The sequence below is a fragment of the Bos grunniens genome, chromosome 15 (genome assembly GCF_055505025.1).
Source record: "Bos grunniens cultivar Pamir isolate PY7600 chromosome 15, Bosgru_T2T1.0, whole genome shotgun sequence".
Classification (NCBI taxonomy): domain Eukaryota; kingdom Metazoa; phylum Chordata; class Mammalia; order Artiodactyla; family Bovidae; genus Bos; species Bos grunniens.
The window spans coordinates 39645784-39660742 of NC_141179.1; positions in this window are offsets into that span (position 1 = coordinate 39645784).

Here is a 14959-nt window from a genome sequence, read left to right on the forward strand (position 1 = left end):
CTTGGAGAGTTTTGAAGAGTACTGGTCAGATACTTTGTCAAATATCCTTTAGTTTGGGTTTTTCTCATGATTATACAAGAGTTATGAATTTAGGGGGAAATTACCACAGAAATAAGGTGACTTTTCCTCACATCATTTAGCAGGGGATATATGGTATCAGAGAAGGCAACAGCACCCCACTCCAGTACTCTTGCCTGGAAAATCCCATGGATGGAGGAGCCTGGAAGGCTGCAGTCCGTGGGGTCGCGAAGAGTCAGACACAACTGAGCGACTTGACTTTCACTTTTCACTTTCATGCATTGGAGAAGGAAATGGCAACCCACTCCAGTGTTCTTGCCTGGAGAATCCCAGGGATGGGGGAGCCTGGTGGGCTGCCCTCTATGGGGTCACACAAAGTCGGACACGACTGAAGTGACTTAGCAGCAGCAGCAGAAGCATATGATATCAAAATGATTTGTCACTGATGATGTTAACCTTATCGACTTGGTCAAGGTAGTACCTGCCAGCTTTCTCCATTGTAAAGTTACCATTTTTCTTTCCCATACTCTGTTCATTGGAAGCAAGCCACTAAATCCAGCCCACACTCAAGGAGAGGGGAATTATCTCTCTCTCCTAGAGGAAGAAATATCTACAAATATAGTTTTGAATTCTTTTATAAATTAATTAATTTATTTTAATTGTAGTCTAATTCTTTACAATATTGTGGTGGGTTTTGCCAAACATTGACATGAATCAGCCATGGGTGTACATATGTCCTCCATCCTGATTCCCTCCTCCCACATCCCTCCCATCCCATCCCTCTTGGTTGTCCCAGTGCACTGGCTTTGAGTGACCTGCTTCATGCATCGAACTTGGACTGGTCATCTATTTCATATATGGTAATATAAATGTTTCAATGCTATTCTCTCAAATCATCCCACCCTTGTCTTCTCCCACAGAGTCCAAAAGTCTGTTCTTTACATCGGTGTCTCTTTTGCTCTCTTGCATATAAGGTCGTCATTACCATCTTTCTAAATTCCATATACATGCATTAATATACTGCATTAGTGTTTTTCTTTCTGACTTACTTCACTCTGTATAATAGGCTCCAGTTTCATCCACCTCATTAGAACTGACTCAAATGCGCTCTTTTTTTATAGCTGAGTAACATTCCATTGTGTAGATGTACCACAACTTCCTTATCTATTCGTCTGCCGATGGACTTCTAGGTTGCTTCCATGTCCTAGTTGTTGTAAACAGTGCTGCGATGAACATTGGGGTACACGTGTCTCTTTCCCTTCTGGTTTCCTCAGTGTGTATGCCCAGCAGTGGGATTGCTGGATCATAAGGCAGTTATCTCCACACTGTTCTCCATAGTGGCTGTATTAGTTTGTATTCCCACCAACAGTGTAAGAGGGTTCCCTTTTCTCCACACCCTCTCCAGCATTTATTGTTTGTAGACTTTTTGATGGCAGCCATTCTGACCAGCGTGAGATGGTACCTCATTGAGGTTTTGATTTGCATTTCTCTAATAATGAGTGAAGTTGAGCATCTTTTCATATGTTTGTTAGCCATCTGTATGTCTTCTTTGGAGAAATGTCTGTTTATTTCTTTGGCCCATGTTTTGATTGGGTCGTTTATTTTTCTGGTATTGAGCTGCAGGAGTTGCTTGTATATTTTGGAGATTAATTCTTTATCAGCTGTTTTGTTTGCTATTATTTTCTCCCATTCTGAAAGCTGTCTTTTCACCTTGTTTATAGTTTCCTTCGTTGTGCAAAAGCTTTGAAGTTTAATTAGGTCCCATTTGTTTATTTTTGTTTTTGTTTTTATTTCCATTACTCTGGGAGGTGGGTTATAGAGGATCTTGCTGTGATTTATGTCAGAGAGTGTTTTGTCTATGTTTTCCTCAAAGAATTTTATAGTTTCTGGTCTTACATTTAGATCTTTAATCCATTTTTAGCTTATTTTTGTGTATGGTGTTTGAAAGTGTTCTAATTTCATTCCTTTACAGGTGGTTGACCAGTTTTCCCAGTACCACTTGTTAAAGAGATTTTCTTTTCTCCATTGTATATTTTTACCTCCTTTTTCAAAGATAGGGTGTCCATAGGTGCATGGATTTATCTCTGGGCTTTCTGTTTTGTTCCACTGATCTATATTTCTGTCTTTGTGCCAGTACCATACTGTCTTGATGACTGGTAGCTTTGTGGTATAGTCCGAAGTCAGGCAGGTTGATTCCTCCAGTTCCATTCTTCTTTCTCAAGATTGCTTTGGCCATTCGAGGTTTTTTGTATTTCCATACAAATTGTGAAATTATTTGTTCTAGTTTTGTGAAAAATACCGTTGGTAGCTTGATGGGGATTGCCTTGAGTCTATAGATTGCTTTGGGTAGTATATTCATTTTCACTATATTGACTCTTCTGATCCGTGAACATGGTATATTTCTCCATCTATTTGTGTCATCTTTGATTTCTTTCATCAGTGTCTAATAGTTTTCTATATATGGGTCTTTTGTTTCTTTAGGTAAATTTATTCCAATGTATTTTATTCTTATTGTTGCAATGGTTAATGGGATTGTTTCCTTGATTTCTCTTTCTGTTTTCTCATTGTTAGTGTATAGGAATGCAAGGGATTTCTGTATATTAATTTTATATCCTGCAGCTTTACTAGGTTCACTGATTATCTCTAGTAAATTTCTTGTTGTGTGTTTAGGGTTTTCTATGTAGAGAATCATGTCATCTGCAAATAGTGAGAGTTTTACTTCTTCTTTTCCAATTTGGGTTCCCTTTATTTCTTTTTTTTCTTTGATTGTGGTGGCTAGGACTTCCATAACTATGTTGAATAGTAGTGGTGAGAGTGGGCACCCTTTTCTTGTTCCTGATTTTAAGGGAAATGCTTTCAATTTTTTGCCATTGGGGATAATGTTTCCTGTGGGTTTATCATAGATAGTTTTAATTATGTTGAGGTATGTTCCTTCCATGCCCACTTTCTGGAGAATTTTTATCATACATGGGTGCTGAATTTTGTCAGAAGCTTTTTCTGCATCTATGGAGATAGTATATGGCTTTTATCTTTCAATTTGTTACTATGGTGTATTACATTGATTGATTTGCAAATATTGAAGAATCCTTGCATACCTGGAATAAAGCCCACTTGGTCATGATGTATAATCTTTTCTTTTGTAAGAAAAATTTTTTCTTTCTTTCACACTTACATATCTACTTATTTATTCAGTAGTTTATTTATATCAGTGTAAGTTCATGGATATTTATTTTATTCTATGTATTATAAGAGAATACTGTCATTATTTTGTTGCTGAAATAGTTGCAGCTTTGGTCAGATTTTTCTAGTTCTGAAAGTGATTTCAAGTTATTTCAGGTTGCCTCAGAGTTATTTCAGGTTATCTCTGTGTCCTTTTATTGGAGAATTATATTTAGGAACCAAGATCTGAGTCCTGAGTGTGCTTATTGCTGCTGAGTTGCCACTATTTCTCAGCCCACTCAGTGAACAGAACTAGCAAATGTGTGTGTGTGTGTGTGTGTGTGTGTGTGTGTGTGTCTGTGTGGGTATGTACATATAGACATTAATCCATGTAAACACACACACGCATGTTTCTGTATCTGTGTGTATATATCTTACAATAAACATGAGTTCATACATCCCTAACTCTAATACAACACTACAGGATTAATTCTAGCCTTTTCTCCTTAATTAATTTTTATTTTTTATTTTTTTCTTAATTGATTTTTAACTTTGTTCTCTGAGAGTTGGAAATATGGCTCCTATTATCTATACCATTCAATTATTCTACCCTGTGTATGTGATAGTCACTCAGTGGTTTCCATCTGTTTGTGACTCCATGGACTGTAGCCCACCAGGCTTCTCTGTCCGTGGAATTCTCCAGACAAGAATAGTGAAGTAGGTAGCCATTCCCTTTTCCAGGGTCTGACCCAGGGATCAAACCCAGGTCTCCTTCATTGCAGGCGGATTTTTTACTGTCTGAGCCACCAAAGAAGACCTTATTCTACCCTTGTATGTATATAAAGTAATTTCAGAAATGTTAACTCATACTAACTAGTTCTTTCTGTCTTTAGCCTTGAAGTATCCTGTCAAAATATGTTTTTCCAAAGTCACTTAAGTCAGCTCCTGTTTTTTCCACTTCCTTCTGTCAAGTTATAGTGTACATTTGTAATATTAGGTTCATTCATCATTGTCTGCATTCCATCCTGAGATTTCTGCACATCCTGGTTGATATTTTTAAATTTGCATGCAGAAATCCACTACTTGTGATGCATAATTCTATGGGTTGTGACAAAGGCATAAGTCATCTGTCTATAACTACAGTATCATACAGAATATTCCCATTACCCTATAAATTCCCCTATGCAGCTGACTTGTAGTCCAAATTGTTTTAAAATACTAGTTTCCCTTATTAATTGATTTATTCACTTTAACTACATAGTTGTTTGTAGGGCCTAAGAGACATTTTGCTGGCTTCTTACATATGCTGAGTTGATAAGTTTAGTATTCAAACAGCAATATGCCTTTTCATTTCTAAAACTGTGGAAGGCTCCTCAATGCTTCTTACTCCACCGCCATGTGTTGATATTAACTCATTTATAGCTCATCTATAAAATTATTACTCCAGAATTGCTTCTAAAAGACTCATTTTGGGCTGAACTATGGGACTGTTCCATTTCCTTCTCTATGTAATATCATATCTGAGTAAGATATGGAAAACTTTATTGGAAAGCAAAGATTTATATTTAATCTGTTATTTGCAATTGATGAGTACTTCGTATAATAAGTAACTGCCAGGGCAGTTGGTAAAGATGCTGCTTGTTCAAACATTAGAACCTAGTCTTCAAATGTCAAAAGTGGTCCACTCAGCTTAGATGTCTGTTTATGATGACTCCTTGACCTTTCTTGGCCATGTCATACTCTTTCAGTCTTCTGAGAATGTGGTGAAAATTGTAGACCCATTACCCAGAAAGATGCAAAAACATACATCAGCTCAAATGCTGTGTATAATTAGAATGTTTCATGAACCTCCTCCCCACACCTGAAGATGGGAGATCCTCTAGAGATGGATGGATTCCAGATTAAGAATCTTTAGGTCCATGGATTCCAGATTAAAAATCTTTAACTAGGTCTTCCCTGGTGGTCTAGTGGTTAGGAATTCCTCTGCCAATGCAGGGCACACCTGTTTGATCTGTAGTCCAGGAAGGTTCCACATGCTGAAGGACAACTAAGCCCATACACACAATGACTAAGCCCAGGGACCACAACAGCTGAATCTCACATGCTCCAGGGCCTGTGCTCTGAAACAAGAGAAGTCACCACAGTAAGAAGGCCACACACTGCAATGAAGAGAAGCCCTTGATCACCACAACTAGAGAAAGCCTGTGTGTAGCAACAAAGACCCTGTGCAGCCATAAATAAATAAATAATCTTTATCTAAACACTAGTACTTCAAGTTGATGAACACAACAAAGGAACTGTTGTTAATTAATCAGTGTATCCTACTATAGAGTTAAATGTACATGTGTACATTGTGATGGTTACTTTTTGTGTCCACTTGGTTAGAATATGTGCCCAGTTGCTTGGTCAAACAGACTAAGTGTTCTGTAAGGGTTTTGTTTTGTTTTTTAACATGTGATTAACATTTAATTCAGTACAGTTTGAATAAAGCAGAGTACCTGGATAATGTGACTGGGTCTCATTCAATCAGTTCAAGGCCTTCAGAGCAACAACTGAGGTTTCTGAAGAGGAAATTCTCACAACTGTAACACTGAAGCCTGAATTTGTAGCCTGCTGATCTACAGAATTCTCACTCTTGCAACATAATCCTGAATTCCCAGACTGCCAGGTAGCCCTACAGATTTTATACTTGGCGAACCTCCCAATTGTGTGGGATGATTTCTCAAAACACACATAGAGAGACATCTCACATATATAAAATCTCTAACTGGTTCTGTTTCTCTAAAGAATCTTGACTAGTGCATATATCAAACTGTAACAAATACACAGTGAATTCCCACAGAAATGTTCAATTTCCTTCTTACTATGAAAAATGATGAAATCAACTAGTGTTTAGCTAGGTGTTGCCTCTGTTTTGATCCAATTTTGAGTTCTCTTGTCTTTGCATTGTCCAAGTCCTGTGGATGATTTTTGTTTTGTCTTGGGAGGTTCTTTTTCTATGTAAGCCTGTACTTGGATACTCTAATGCTGCTGTAGCAAATTATTCAAAACTTGTTGTGGCTGTGCATGCTGGCTCAGTCATGTCCAACTCTTTGCAACCCTATAGACAATAGCCCACTAGGTTCCTCTCTCCATGAAATTTACCAAGCAAGAATAATGAAATGGATTGCCATTTCCTACTCAGGGGATCTTCTGGGCCCAGGGTCAAACCTGTGTCTCTTGTGTCTCCTGCATTGGCAGGCAGATTCTTTACCATTGCACCACCTGGGAAGCCCAAACTTAGTAGTTTAAAAACCTTAAATTTATTATCTTACAGTTCTGGAAATCAAGTCTAAAATGCCTGTCAGCAGGGCTATTTTCTTCTGGAGGTTCCAGAGGAGAATCTATTTTCTTGCCTTTTCTAGTTTGGGGAGGCCATCTGCATTCCTTGCTGATGGCATCACTTCAACTCTGCTTCCATTGTCATATTTCTTATTCTGACCCTAACTCTCCTGCCTTCCTTTTGTAAGAACTTTTGTGATTACATTGGGTCTAACAAGGCAATGGCACCCCACTCCAGTACTCTTGCCTGGAAAATCCCATGGACGGGGGATCCTGGTTGGCTGCAGTCCATGGGGTCACTGAGGGTCGGACATGACTGAGCAACTTCACTTTCACTTTTCACTTTCATGCATTGGAGAAGGAAATGGCAACCCGCTCCAGTGTTCTTGCCTAGAGAATCCCAGGGATGGGGGAGCCTGGTGGGCTGCTGTCTATGGTCTCACAGAGTCGGACATGACTGAAGTGACTTAGCAGCAACAGGATAATCAAAAAATAATTTCCTTATTTCATGAGAATTTATTCATATTTTAAAAACAAATTTTGCATGTATGATAACATTTACAGATTCCAGGAATCAACACATGAATATCTTTGAGGATTTATTATTTGGTCTACTACAAAAGTCCTTTTTTTCTAATTTATTCTCAGTCTACTATAGATGTCCTTTTTTTCTAATTTATTCTCTATTTTACTTTTACTTTTATTCATAAAATAATTTACAAAATTCACATTAAGGACTGTTTTGATTAGTTTAATTTTCATAGGTGTATTCTCATACTCTGCAGAAGTATTTTTTTCACAGCTGGAATCAAGATTGCCGGGAGAAATATCAATAACCTCAGATATGCAGATGACACCACCCTTATGGCAGAAAGTGAAGAGGAATTAAAAGGCCTCTTGATGAAAGTGAAAGTGGAGAGTGAAAAAGTTGGCTTAAAAGCTCAACATTAAGAAAACGAAGATCATGGCATCTGGTCCCATCACTTCATGGGAAATAGATGGGGAAACAGTGTCAGACTTTATTTTTTGGGCTCCAAAATCACTGCAGATGGTGACTGCAGACATGAAATTAAAAGACACTTACTCCTTGGAAGGAAAGTTATGACCAACCTAGATAGCATATTGAAAAGCAGAGACATTACTTTGCCAACAAAGGTCCATCTAGTCAAGGCTATGGTTTTTCCAGTGGTCATGTATGGATGTGAGAGTTGGACTGTGAAGAAGGCTGAGTGCAGAAGAATTGATGCTTCTGAGCTGTGGTGTTGGAGAAGACTCTTGAGAGTCCCTTGGACTGCAAGGAGATCCAACCAGTCCATTCTGAAGGAGATCAGCCCTGGGATTTCTTTGGAAGGAATGATGCTAAAGCTGAAACTCCAGTACTTTGGCCACCTCATGCGAAGAGTTGACTCATTGGAAAAGACTCTGATGCTGGGAGGGATTGGGGGCAGGAGGAGAAGGGGACGACAGAGGATGAGATGGCTGGATGGCATCACTGACTCAATGGACGTGAGTCTGAATGAACTCCGGGAGTTGGTGATGGACAGGAAGGCCTGGTGTGCTGCGATTCACGGGGTTGCAAAGAGTCGGACACGACTGAGCGACTGAACTGACCGAAACCCCAATTGCTTTTTTCTTTTTCTGACTTTGATGTTGAAGCATTTCTCTCTGTATATCTAGGACCTCTACATTCTCTTGGAGTTCTGTTTTGTCCTTTGTATGGCAATGGAAGGATAAGTTAACAATCCTCTTGTTGAGAAAAATAAATTATTCTTTAGTGTTCTAGCTGAAAATGGGTTTCATTTTCAGCTAGTACACACTAGTCAGTGGTGTATAGGTTGGTAGTGTATATGCTCAACTGCTGTTCTTCCCTTTATTCTTGCCAATATTGATTTTGGTTTGATTTTGGTTTGAAGTTGTATCAACCAAAAATGTTCACAAATATTGTCGAATGTCCCCTGAAGGGCAAAATCAGCCTCAGTTGAGAATCATTGTCTTAGACAAGTCATGACAATCTGGTTCTCCTTTTTCAGTGACTTGTTTAGAGAAGAGCATATGTTCTGGCAATATGAAAGGAGAAGTCTATTTAGAGTTTGGGGTGGAAGGAAGAGAGGTTCTGAGGAAAACTTTCCTTTCTGAAAAAAAAAAAAAAAAAAAAGAGCAATAAAAAATAACTCCCTCTTAGTTCCTTCCCTATCCTTGCTTGCTGAGATGCTGGTGTATATAAACTTGAATCTTGGAGCTGTGGCAACCATCTTGTGATTTTGAGGTATGGCAGAACAGAAAGATGGGAATAGCTTAGGTCCTCAGTGACATAGTTAAGCTGCAGAAATAGCCTTGAAAGATCTAGATACTAGTAACATAATAGATGTGTGTTCAGTTCAGTCGCTCAGGCGTGTCTGACTCTGCCACCCCATGGACTGCAGCATGCCAGGCTTCCCTGTCAATCACCAACTCCCGATGTCTACTCAAACTCATGTGCATTGAGTTGGTGATGCCATCCAACCATCTCATCTTCTGTTGTCCCTTTCTCCTCCTACCTTCAATCTTTCCCAGCATCAGAGTCTTTTCTGGTGAATCAGTTCTTAGCATCAGGTGGCCAAAATATTGGAGTTTCAGCTTCAGCGTCAGTCCTTCCAATGAATATTCAAATAGATGTGTGTGGGAAGTGTTAAAAAAGAAACATCTGTAATTGTTTCAATACTTTGCAGAATAAACATGTTCATAAGTATACCTAAGGAACTTTTAATAATCTCAATTCAACAAAGCAAGAATTCAAAAATCAGATAAGATGCAACAAGAAATGGAAAGGGAAATTGCAGAGTTATGAAGACAATTCAAGGGTCAAAATAACACTGTCTCTAATAAATTAACATAAAATAGGAAGAAATAAAATGCACACAACTGAAAAAATATTTCTAACACAAAAAAGCCTAATTAATCACTTATAAGAGGAAAAACAAAAATGAAAACAATTAGAATTTAGTCATTGCAGAAAACAAACTTTATCCAACATGAGACTCATTATTATCTCCATAAGAGTGAGCTTAAAAAATTGCAGCAAAGGGAATTTCCCTGGTCATTCAGTGGTTAAGTCTGCTCTTCCAATGGAAGGGGCACAGGTTCAATCCCTGGTTGGGGAACTAAGATCCCATATGATGTTCAGTGAGACTAAAAGGAAAAAAAGCAGATAACCAATACATGTATATGTATAACTGATTCACTTTGTTGCACAGCAGAGAGTAACACAACATTGTAAATCAACTATACTTCAACAAAAATTCAAAAAATGAAAAGACCTAAATAGAGGTAACAAAAAATGAAGCAGAAAAAAAAATTAAACTGAATCTGTAAAATAAAGAGCTGATTTGGATCATTCCAGAATGATTTACTTGAGATGAAACATATCAAATTAAATTTAATTTCAAGATTAAAGAATGTTCTTCAAGCATCCACACAGGAAAAATGGGGGCAGAGAATTTGGATTATCCTTTGACTCTTCCACAGCAACATTCATGCCTGAAATATAATAAAATGATCTCTAGAAAATTAAAATGTGAGACAAGAGTACAACACATATAAGGAAGCATATTCACATCCTTGAACAGAAGGAAACTCAGGAATCACATTACCCAGTAGTACTAACACAAAACTACTTTAAGAAATCCATATATCCATGATATTTAAGTATAGAGAAGATAAAATAAGAGGAGTGGTGATAAACAATGAATACATTTAAATATTTAAATATGGAATTAAATAACTGTGATATAAAGCATGATCTGAAATAGTGTTCACTAAATATATCTGATGATTATTTCTGGATGATACTATTTTTATATTTTTTTGCTTTCATATTAATATGTTGCTGTGCTTCTTGAATGTTTTTCAAGGAGTGTGATATATTTGCATTTCACAAACAAAATAATCCTTGGTTTAAAAATAGGTTTGTGATATAGCTTAAGTAAATTATCTTTAGGAATTTTAAGAGGGAGTAAACTTAATCCGGGACAAAACTTGTTGGCTTGATTTTTGTCTTTTAAATATTTAGTACCTTGTTCATAATAGTCTTTGTATATCATATTTCATATTCTTATAAACTAGAAGCATAGAATTATTCAGCAGGAAACAGTCTTTAATTTTCTTGGTCTTAAGTTGCATTACTAGTATGGTCTTTCCAAACTTCAAAAAAAATGGAAGAGGAGGGAAAACTTACTGCCTAATTCTGTGAGGCCACTGTTATCCCAATACCAAAAGCAGTTAAATGAGGATTTCCTGGTGGTCCACTGTTTAACACCTTGCACTCTCACTGCTGAGGCAGTAGGTTAAATTCCTGGTCAGGGACCTAAGCTCCTGCAAGCCACATAGCTCAGCCAAAAAAAAGCCAGACCAAGGCATTACAAGGAAAAAGACAGAACAAAACTACAGACCAACATCCTTTGTGAATATAGTCACAAAAAAAATCCTCAGCAAAATAACAGCTGTATATTTGTGCATTTATAAGCCATATCTAGCAACATATAATGGAGAAGGCGATGGCACCCCACTCCAGTACTCTTGTGGAAAATCCCATGGACGGAGGAACCTGGTAGGCTGCAGTCCATGGGGTCACTGAGAGTCGGACACGACTGAGCGACTTCACTTTCACTTTTCACTTTCATGCATTGGAGAAGGAAATGGCAACCCACTCCAGTGTTCTTGCCTGGAGAATCCCAGGGACAGGGGAGCCTGGTGGGCTGCCGTCTATGGGGTTACACAGAGTCGGACACGACTGAAGTGACTTAGCAGCAGCAGCAGCAACATATAAAAAAGGATATACACCATGGCCAAATGGTACTTATCTCAAGAATGAAAGGTTGGTTTAACATACAAAAATCAAGCAAATAATATACCACATTAATAAAGTTCAAAAAAATCACACGATCATCTCAATATTGCTGATAAAAACATTTAACAAACTAAGAATAGAAGGCAACTTCCTCAATCTGATAAAGGGCATGTGTGAAAACACTACCGCTAACATCATACTTAATGGCAAAAGTTTCAGAGCTTTCCCCTAAGATCAGGAACAAGACAAGGTTGTTTGCTCTTGCCATTCTATTCAACATTGTGCTGGAGAGTCTAGTCAGTGCAATTAGAAAAAAAGAAAAGTCATCCAGATTGGAAAGGAAGAAGTAAAACTACTTCTATTTGTAGATGACATAATCTTGTACATAGGAAATCCCAAGACTCCATTAAAACCATTATAAAACTAATAAATAAATTGAGCCACCGAAGTTACAAAATAGCAGATCAATACACAAATATCAGTTTTATCTAGGTACACCAGCAAATAACCATCAGCAAATAAGATTGAGAAAGCAATACCATTTTAATAGCATCGAACAAGCAAAATATTAAGAAATAATTTTTTAATTATTAAAATTTTGGAAAAAATTAAATAAGACCTAAATAAATGTAAAGACATGGTCACAGATTAGAAAACTTCACATTATTAAGATGGCAGTATACCCCAAACACGGAGAAGGCAATGGCACCCCACTTCAGTACTCTTGCCTGGAAAATCCCATGGACGGAGGAGCCTGGTGGGCTGGAGTCCATGGGGTCGCTAAGAGTCAGGCATGACTGAGCGACTTGACTTTCACTTTTCACTTTGATGCATTGGAGAAGGAAATGGCAACCCACTCCAGTGTTCTTGCCTGGAGAATCCCAGGGATAGGGGAGCCTGGTGGGCTGCCGTCCACGGGGTTGCACAGAGTTGGACACGACTGAAGCAACTTAGCAGTAGCAGTAGCAGCATACCCAAACTGATCTGCAGATCCAGTGCCATCCCTTTCAAAATATCAGCAGCTTTTTTTTTGATCCTAAAATTCATATGGAATACCAAGGGATTCAGAGTAGCAAAAACAATCTTGAAAAATATCAAAGTTGGAGGACACACAATTCTTGATGTCAAAAATTACTACAAAGCTACAGTAATCAAGACAGTGTGGTAATGGTATGAAGATGACAATATAAATTAATAGAATCAAGTTGACAGTACAGAAATAAACCTTTATATTAATAGTCATTTGATTTCAAAAAGAATACTGAAGCAACTCAATAGGGAAAATAATAATCTTTAAACAAATGTCACTGGGACAACAAGATATCTGTATGCAAAAGAGTGAATTTGTTCCCCTCACTTCACACCATGTACAAAAATTAACTGAAAATGAATCAAAAAACTAAATGTAAAAGCTTAAACTATAGAACTCCTAGAAGAAAACATGAGTATAAGGTTTTGTTACCTTGCATTAGCAAATGATTTCTTAGCTATGCACCAGATAAAAGATAGATCAGATTTCATCAAAATTAAAAAACCCTTGTTATTCAATGTCAAGAAAGTGAAATAATTAACCACAAAATGGGAGAAGATATTTGCAAATTATATATCAGATAGGGCTTCCCTGGTGGCTCAGCTGGTAAAGCATGTGCCTGCAATGCAGGAGACCTGGGTTCGATCCCTGGCTTGGGAAGATTCCCTGAAGAAGGGAATGGCAAGTCACTCCAGTGTTCTTGCCTGGAGAATTCCATGGACAGAGGAGCCTGGCAGGCTTCAGTGCATAGGTCGCAAAGAGTTGGACATGACTGAGTGACTAATACACACACATATATCAGATAAGAGACTAATATCCAGGATACATAAAGGAAAGTCTCTTTCAACTAAACAGTAAAAAGGCAATCCATTTACATGTGGGAAAAGGATTTGAATAGACATTTCTCCAGAGAAATTATACAAATAGCCAATAAGCCCTTGGAAAGATGTTCAACATCATCAACCATTAGGGAAATGGAAATGCAAACCACAATGAGATATCATTTCAAACCCACTAGAACAGTTAAAATAAAAATGAGGAACTGGGACTTCTCTGGCAGTCCAGAGGTTGAGCCTCCATGCCTCCACTGCAGGAGGCACAAGTTTGATCTCTAGTTGGGAAACTAAGATCTTCATATGCTGAGTGATGTGGCCAAAAGAAAAAAAATGAGGGACAAGTGTTGTTGAGGATCTGGAATCAAATCTTATACTTTGCAAATGGTGTTTGTCAGCTTCTCAAAAGGTAATACACAGAATTACCACATGCATGACCCAGTAACTACACTCCTAGGTATATACTGAATAGAATTGAAAACACATGTGGACACAAAAAATTGTACATAATGTTCATAACTGCTTTATTTACAATAGTTGTTAAGTGGAAACAACCCAAATACCTATCAATTGTGAATAGATAAATAAACTGTGATGTATCCATACAATGGAATATTGTTTAGCCATAGAAAGAAATAAAGTACTAATTCATGTTGCAACATGGATGAGTCTTGAGACCTTATGCTAAATGAAAGAAGCCAGACATATAATGTCACATATTACATGATCTTGTTTATATGAAATGTCTAGAATAGGCAAATTCATAGAGACAGAAAATAGACTAGCAGTTGTTAGGGGTTGAGGGGAAGGAAAAACATGGAGTAACTGATGAAAACATGCTGGTATGTTATAGTAGTGATAGTTGCAGAAGTTTGTGAATATACAGCAACCACTGAGTTCCATTCCTGAAAAGGGTGAATTTTATGGCATGTGAATTATACAGCTCATTTTATAAAAGAAAAGAATGAGGGAGTGTAAGAGCCCATGTATTGCCGCTCTTTGGGCTGATCTCTGAGCCAAACCATGTGAACATTAACTGAGAAAGGAAATACTGTAATATTATAACCCCTTCCCACATGGAACATGTCCAAAGAGAAAACTGACAAAGTCAAGACACTCCAGCAGAGCCAAACACTCTCTGAAGAAGCAAGTTGAGATCTTTTTCTTTATTTTTTGAGAGGTTTCAATAATTTCTATAGGAGATAGACCAAAAACAAAAACAGCAGAAGAGCCAAAACAGCACACTTTTCTTCGCAATCTGCCTCAACTTTTTCTGTTGTCAAGTACTGAGAATCATTCAAGTGACAGTTATGGGACAGCCGATGGTAATGGTATTTACAGAAATCAAAAGATGGGAATCCAGTCATGTGGGAAAGCCTCTGACAACTCAAGAAAGGACAGGAAGCCATGTGGTTGGACAGTGGACAGTTCTTGGTTTGGTTCCCAATATTCACCTTTTCCCCTTTAGCACCCCAATTTCCTTTTCCCCTATTATCTCTTCCACTTCAATTAAAAATTTGGAGCTATTGTTTGAGACTTGGCTTCTAACTCAAGCTAGGCAGGCCCCTGACACAAGCTAGGGCATTGTATATTCCCTCCCTGGAATTTCAATCGCTAGCACAGGGACAAAGAGACTGCAACTATCAATGATCATATTTCCCTTCTGTCTGTATAGCAACATCTTGACCAGACCATTCCTGCCACCAAGACAGCTACTGTCTCTAGGGCTCTCTTGCTTCCTACCAGTTCTCAAGCCTGACTCTCCTACTTCCA